The following is an 8357-nucleotide window of genomic DNA, read 5'->3' as shown; positions in this document are numbered from 1 at the left end:
TTTGGCTTAGCAATTTTTTGAGCAGATAAACGTTACTTTTGCAAATAATGAGACTAAGAGCGTGAAGAGATCAGAAAGATATTCTAGTATAGGTAATCAGTAGATACCGACACGAATTATCAGTGATTAAGACAAATGTAAATTAAAATAATAATTGTTGGCATCACTGAGAAATCTTGTCGGCATTACGTGGTGACGCAGTGAGAAGGTGGATTGATCCAGTCTCAGATAACTCAGGTGGGTGATTAAACTACTTAAAACAATATCCCTAACAATGCCGCTCCAGTAATATACACCAAAATAGGGACCGAGAAGTCTAATCATGAGGCTTAGGATATGTACTATTCAGTTTAGTTTGTTTCTCTTGGAAGTGCGTGAACTCTAGTTATATGTCTGAGTGATTGTCATGATTGTCAATTCTCCGGAAAATCGTCTCTATACACTTTTAGAATAAAGAACTTATTTTAGCAAAACGATTTCCGCTCTGTTAGCTGAGATACCCCCAAGGCTGTTTCGAGTACCCCGCATAAGTTTCGCTGTGAGGCCCTTACACATCGTCTGTACAGTCCCGGACTCTCCCATGCGACTGCCATGTGTTTTGAGCCTTTAAGCGAGACAATCGTGGCTTAGATTTGTTTCTAACGAAGAGGTGCAGGCCTGGTGCAATCATCGGTTTGTAGATAACCGCAAACAATTTTCCATGAAGCCACTCACCGCCTTTTCTCACAGGGCGATAAACGTATTAACACTTGTGATGACTACTTTTGAATAAATAATGAAGGGTTTATTTACTTTATTCCATCTATCTTGTTTCCTTTCGATTGCCCTTATAGCTAATATTCCATACATTGGTTGGAACTGGTGTACGACGTGTATATTCCTATTGTCCATTGTCAAACCACCATTTATGAAAGACGTTTGTATTTTATTAATAGGATTAAGTAGGAATAATTAATATTCGTCATGTTGGAAATAATTGTGGTAGCAGGGAATGTCTGCACCAAGGTATTGCTGGCAAGAGAGACAGCATATTGCTATAATTTTAAAAAGGGTGGGAGAGACCGCGTATGGATACATTTTTAGAAAAGATCGGGAAAGACTGCGCATTGATACATTTTGTAATGGTAGCAGGGATTATCTGCACCAGAAAGCATTGTTGGCAGGAGAGACCGCACTTTAGCGTTCGTAGGATGTCAGTAGTAAGCGAGAAGTGAAGCGAGTCGGTAGCCGGTCTGAAGCGAGAGGTTGACAGGAGCGGCGTGCCTGCCAGCCACTAGCTATGATTTACAAGAGATTATAAACGGATGTACAGAGACATCAGCTAACTATTATCATAAGAGGAACTAATATTATTGAATTAATTTTTTGAGAAACTCAAGACTACTGAAGGTAAGTCCCATTTGAACGTTTGTAAAATCATTTCATTCAGAAAATAATTAATTTTTGCCAGCAATATTGTATTACTGATTATAATCCATCCCAAAAACGATCAACGTAAAACTTTGCAAAATTTTATCGTTGTCAAGAAAACGTTTAACTATGAATTACGTAACTTCAGTCAAATTAATTAAAGAATAACGTCAGCTTTGCTATTAAATAATAACGTCAGCTTTGGAAATAAATACAGCCACTTATTATGACAACCCACCAGCAGCTAATAGCGTATAGTAAAACAGAGTAAGTATATTCATGTCGCAGTTCGATGTAGCAGTCAGATGGCGATCCAGTAAGAGCAAAAAAGGTAAGGAACAGTTTTGGGTTATTGCAGGTAACGACTGAGGGCCACGACGACGACACATTCTATGTTTCGCCGAAATAATCAGAAAATCACTTTTAATAAGCAGCAATTAAATTAGTATGTGAAGATTGAGAAAGAGAATTAATTTCAAAGGGAAGATTTCATTTGTTATTATTAAGCAAGAGTTAGAACTTCTAAGGGAAGGTTTCATAGGCTATTGTAGATGGGAAGATTGCGTAACAAAAGAGATGTAGAGGAGACGGGAAGCTTTCACTGGTAACCGAACAGCTATCCAACTTGGTGAGCAGAAGACATAAAGCTTTTCTGGCTTTGGTACAGCGTCATATTGTAAAAAACTACTGCTGGAGAAACCAACGTTTCGGTCACGGGTGCAGCCTGTTTCTTTCGGGTCTATTAATGTGTTCTAGCTATGCGGTGTCCCTTATATTTTGTTATTACTGTTCACTGCGTATGCCAATACGTGATAATTTCTAACCAAAGTTCATTTCATTGATCACTTAAGGAAGCAGGAGAGGGAGCTTTGATTGGTTGCTGCGGTAGAGGGAGAGCGTAACCTCTGTTGTCTATTGGCTCCTGCATTATGTGCCGTGATTGGTGGTCACCCGCGAATGAGAAGTCGGCTCCTGTTTAAGTGCTGGGTGTCGGCCGCGCGGCAGCAGTTACTCGCATGTAGTGCTAACGTCCTAACGTTGACAGTGCGGTCTGTTGGGATCCGATTGCTGGCCGCCCACATGGGGCAAGCCTGAGTCCACCGTTTCTATTCATGTTCTTAGGGTGTTTAAGTACTTCGATGACCACTCTGATTTTGTGTCTCGTCATAACCGGCTGCTTAGCCAATACACAGGCTTGGCTTTTCTTTATTTCTGTACCGCAAACTTGCTGATGTTCTGCCACTGCAGAATTTTTTTGTTACCTTTGACGAATATAGCGCTCGTGTTCCCGAATGCGCCTGCCAGTCTCGCCGATGTATGCCTCTCCACATTCGCATTTCACCTTGGTCACGCCTGCAGTATGTAATCCACCTACCTTTTCCTTAGTGGATCGTAGCACGTCCTGGATCCTGCGACCACTGTAGAAGACTGACTGCACTTCAACCCTGCGAAGGTGTTGGCCTATTCGGTCAGCAACATTTTTCGCATAGCTTAAGTGCACTGTTGGCTACAGTTTGTCTATTTCTTGCTTATCATGCGTACTTGTGTTCGTCGACAAGGCTATGTAAATCGATTTATGGCTGTGGCCACTGGCTACAAACGTTGTGCGCAAGATTGCGGAAAAGAAATAAAATTCAGTGAAGCCTGTGTATTGGCCAAACATCCTGTTATGTCGTTATGACGAAATGCAAAATCAGAGAGGCCATCGAAATACTTAAACAACCTAAGAACATAAATAGAGAGGATGGACTCAGGCTTGCCCCATCTTGGCTGCCAACAATCAGAGTCCAACAGACCGCATTGTCAACACGAGGAACGAGTACTAATGGCGAGTAACTGCCGCCGCTCGGCCGACGTCCAGCATTTGTTAAACAGGGGAAAACTATTCATACGCCGGTGGCCACCAAGCATGGACCACAGAGGTTACGGTCTCCCTCCACCGCAGCAAACCATCAAACTTCCCCCTTCTTGTTCCTTAAGTGAACTATCAAATGAACTATCTTTTTAAAACTACGACATAATGGCACGCGCAGTGAACAGTAATAACAAAATATGAGGGACACTGCATAGCTAGAACGCACCAGTAAACGGACCTTAACCTAGGTAGTCAATGAAAGCGGTGAAATCCAAAGTCAATGAAAAGAAATGAACGTTCGCCAGCACAATTAGGCACATTAATTTAGAAATATATGTTTAAGTAAATTAAATATTGGTTATTGAAGTCACTTTCATTGAGATTTCCCTTTGAATGGCAAACAGGATACAAACTGACACAGTGCAATCTGAACTGTGTGAAGCAGTAGTTACCAATAATGCACACACCAGTAAAATATAGAAAGAAAATTTGTACCACGCTGATACTAATGACAGCTACACTCAAGAGCATTACTTTACCAAATACTGAAATGTTATGGCATGAAGTGCAGAACTAAATTTGGATATGAGGAGCTTTTACCTTAACTGACATGAAAATACAAAAACAAATAAAGATGAATAATATCAGAAATACACTGATTAAGCTCCTCGACATGTATCAGTTTTCCTTAGCAACAATAATAGATTAATTTTTAACTAATAGGTAAAGGATATGACGGGGACCCATAAACTATTAAAGTTTCACTAGTCAATGTTCTTTGATTATTACAGTAGAAAAGAGTAATTCAAATAAACTAATCATACACTTCACTTGGAGTGGATAATAATTTCCTTTGGAAGACAATAAAATACAGCACTGGACATAATTAACTTCAAAAAAGGAACCATTCAAGATAGGAATCATAATCACACTATTTTTTAAAATTAACATAACTTATTTGCCTTTTTATGACCTATGTATCTTGTATTTTGCACAATAATAGCAATAATAATAGGCCAATTTTTAACTAATAGGTGGAGAACATGATGGGGTCCCATAAACTAGTATAGTTTCACTATAAACACTCTATGAATGTTATAGTAGAAAAGACAGTTCAAAAAAGGTAATTACTCGGTTCACTTCAAAATGGAACCATTAAAGATAGGAATCAAAACCACATTATTCTTTAAAATGAGCATAACGTATTTGCCTTTTTATGACCTGTGAAGCAGGTATTTTATACAGTAATATTTACGCGATCTTGCACTATAATCCTACAAAACTATATTTTGTAATGAACTAAGGATACTTTAGCAAAGCATATCCAACTTCACTTTTGTGGTTTTTAACTTTAACATTTACTATTCCTTTTACATTAGACAGAAATCACTTTTAATTGTTCATTTAAATCAGGATGCCCGGTTTTAGTAACACTTATGTGAGGACCCCGCACAGGTTCCTCATCAGGATAGAAAATATGGCTCCAGACACGAATTTTGGTTTTTGTGATTATTGATAAAACAGTACACAAATTAACAGGTCCATGCCTATATACATTACTGAATGTATGAAGTTTGTGAAGCAGTGGCAAGCGACAAAGCGGCTAACTGTACTCACGGCTCTTGATGTTCGAATGCTCTGTAGAATCTCGTCTTGGCGTCGGAATTTCCAAATATTAGAGATATTTCTTTATGGCGAGAATATCAAATAATAGCCAGATCCACATCTGAGGTAAATCCTTTATAAAGCAGCTTCCAGTTGCCTCTCTCAGCACCGTCGAAGTGTGCCGTGCTACGGCTAGCCACTGCCTGACGTTTACACAAAGGGGCCACCTTTTATATAACGCCATGCCACTTCCGTTGCGGTGGGACTTTCCCACAGCTCTTACATGTTACAAATACAAGTGCCCTAAGCATGAACCAGCTTTCGATAAACATTTTCTCTTTATGAACATACACATATTATAATAATTTATCATTTTAACATATCCTTTTGTGTTTTTTTCATATATTAATACAAAAATGTGATTTTCTTGCCACATTTCTAGGAATTTAAATAACACAGAATACTCACTTCATAATTGCAGGTACATAGATACATAATATAAACCCACTTCTATTAGATATATGTGTTACAGTATCTTCAGACTTTCGAGAAAACGTCGTCTCCACATTTCCGATGATAGCGAGAGCTGATAAGTGTGATAACTGGCTGACAGAAAGCTTAAGACTAAATGCATCCAAGTTGCTGTCAAGAAAAATATATGGAAGAATGGAAAACATAATATTGATTTGTTAGATGACTTCATGAATGGTAAAGCACCAAGAAGGAAGTCCTTTCGTTGTGCCTGACAATGGTAGCAAGACTGGAGAAAAACGAAGGTAAGTTTATGGGATATGCTGACTTGAATAAGCGATAGACTATGTAAAATGGTGCGACATGTTTAAAGTTCTGAGAAAAAAGGAGTGAGCTATAGGGAACGACGAGTAATATACAATACGTATAAGAACCAAGAGCGAAATGCTAGGATTAAAAAGGGTATGCGACAGGGATGCAATCTTTCGCTTCTATCGTTCAGTCTGTACACTGAGGAAGTAATTGCGGAAATAAAATAAAGGTTCACGAATTTGATTAAAATTCAGGGTGAATGGATGTCAGCGATAAGATTCTGTGATGACACTGTTGTCCTTAGTGAAAATGAACAAGACTTACACGATCTACTGAATATAATGAACTGTATGACATACCAAGCATGTTGTTGTTGTTGTGGTCTTCAGGCCTGAGACTGGTTTGATGCAGCTCTACATGCTACCCAATCCTGTGCAAGCTGCTTCCTCTCCCAGTACTTACTGCAACCTACATCCTTCTGAATCAGCTTAGTGTATTCATGTGTTGGTCTCCCTCTACTATTTTTACCTTCCACGCTGCCCTCCAATGCTAAATTTGTGTTCCCTTCATGCCTCAGAACATGTCCTACTAACCGGTCCCTTCTTTTTGTCAAGTTGTGCTACAAACTCCTCCTCTCCCCAATTCAATTCTATAACTCCTCATTAGTTACGTGATCTACTCATCTTATCTTCAGCATTCTTCTGTAGCACCACATTTCGAAAGCTTATATTTTCTTCTTGTCCAAACTATTCATCGTCCATGTTTCACTTCCATACATAGCTACACTCCATATAAATACTTCCAGAAACGACTTCCTCACACTTAAATCTATACTCGATGTTAACAAATTCCTCTTCTTCAGAAACGCTTTCCTTGCCATTGGCAGTCTACATTTTATATCCTCTCTACTTCGACCATCATCAGTTATTTTGCTCCCCAAAGAGCAAAACTCATTTTCTACTTTAAGCGTCTCATTTCCTAACCTAATTCCCTCAGCATCACCCGACTTAATTCGACTACATTCCATTATCCTCGTTTTGCTTTTGTTGATGTTCATCTTATACCCTCCTATCAAGACACTGTCCATTCCGTTCAACTGCTCTTCCAAAACCTTTGCTGTCTCTGATAGAATTACAATGTCATCGGCGAACCACAAAGTTTTTATTTCTTCTCCATGGATTTTAATACCTTCACTGAATTTTTATTTTGTTTCCTTTACTGCTTGCTCAATATACAGATTGAATAACATCGGGGAGAGGCTACAACCCTGTCTCACTCCCTTCCCAACCTTGCTTCCCTTTCATGGCCCTCGACTCTTATAACTGCCATCTGGTTTCTGTACAAATTGTAAATAGCCTTTAGCTTCCTGTATTTTACCCCTGCCACCTTTAGAATTTGAAAGAGAGTACTCCAGTCAACACTGTCAAAAGCTTTCTCTAAGTCTACAAATGCTAGAAACGTAGGTTTGCCTTTCCTTAATCTTTCTTCTAAGATAAGTCGTAAGGTCAGTATTGCCTCACGTCCTCCAATATGTCTACGGTATCCGAACTGATCTTCCCCGAGGTCGGCTTCTACCAGTTTGTCCATTCGTCTGTAAGGAATTCGTGTTAGTATTTTGCAGCTGTGACTTATTAAACTAATAGTTCGGTAATTTTCACATCTGTCAACACCTGCTTTCTTTGGGATAGGAATTATTACATTCTTCTTGAAGTCTGAGGGTATTTTACCTGACTCATACATCTTGCTCCCAAGATGGTAGAGTTTTGTCAGGACTGGCTCTCCCAATGCCGTCAGTTGTTCTAATGTAATGCTGTCTACTTCCGGGGCCTTGTTTCGACTCGGGTCTTTCAGTGCTCTGTCAAACTCTTCACGCAGTATCGTATCTCCAATTTCATCTTCATCTACATCCTCTTCCATTTCCATAATTATGTCCTCAAGTACATCGCCCTTGTATAGACACTCTATATACTCCTTCTACCTTTCTGCTTTCCCTTCTTTGCTTAGAACTGGGTTTCCATCTGAGCTCTTGATATTCGTACAAGTGGTTCTCTTTTCTCCAAAGGTCTCTTTAATTTTCTTGAAGGCAGTATCTGTCTTACCCCTCGTGAGATAAGCCTCTACATCCTTACATTTGTTCGTTAGCCATACCTACTTAGTCATTTTGCACTTCCTGCCGATCTCATTTTTGAGACGTTTGTATTCCTTTTTGCCTGCTTCATTTACTGCATTTTTATATTTTCTCCTTTCATCAATTAAATTCAATATTTCTTCTATAACCCAAGGATTTCTACTAGCCCTCGTCATTTTACCTACTTGATCCTCTGCTGCCTTCACTACTTCATCCCTCAGAGCCACCCAATCTTCGTCTACTGTACTTCTTTCCCTCATTCAATTGTTCCCTTATGCTCTCCCTGAAACTCTCTACAACCTCTGGTTCTTTCAGTTTATACAGGTCCCATCTCCTTAAATTCCCACCTTTTTGCAGTTTGTGGTCAGACTCCACCTTTGCCCCTGGAAATGTCTTACAATTTAAAACCTGGTTCCTAAATCTCTGTCTTACCATTATGGATGGACATAAAAAGCTGACAAACGCCAGCCAAGAGGGCATTCCTGACCAAGAGAAATTTACTTGTATCAAACGTAGGCCTTAATTTGAGGTAGAAATTTTCGAAAACGTACGTCTGGAGCAAAACATTGTGTGTTA

The sequence above is a fragment of the Schistocerca americana genome, chromosome 3, assembly GCF_021461395.2.
Source record: "Schistocerca americana isolate TAMUIC-IGC-003095 chromosome 3, iqSchAmer2.1, whole genome shotgun sequence".
Lineage (NCBI taxonomy): Eukaryota > Metazoa > Arthropoda > Insecta > Orthoptera > Acrididae > Schistocerca > Schistocerca americana.
The sequence above is the reverse complement of the archived record's forward strand: the minus strand, read 5'-3'. Positions refer to the sequence as shown.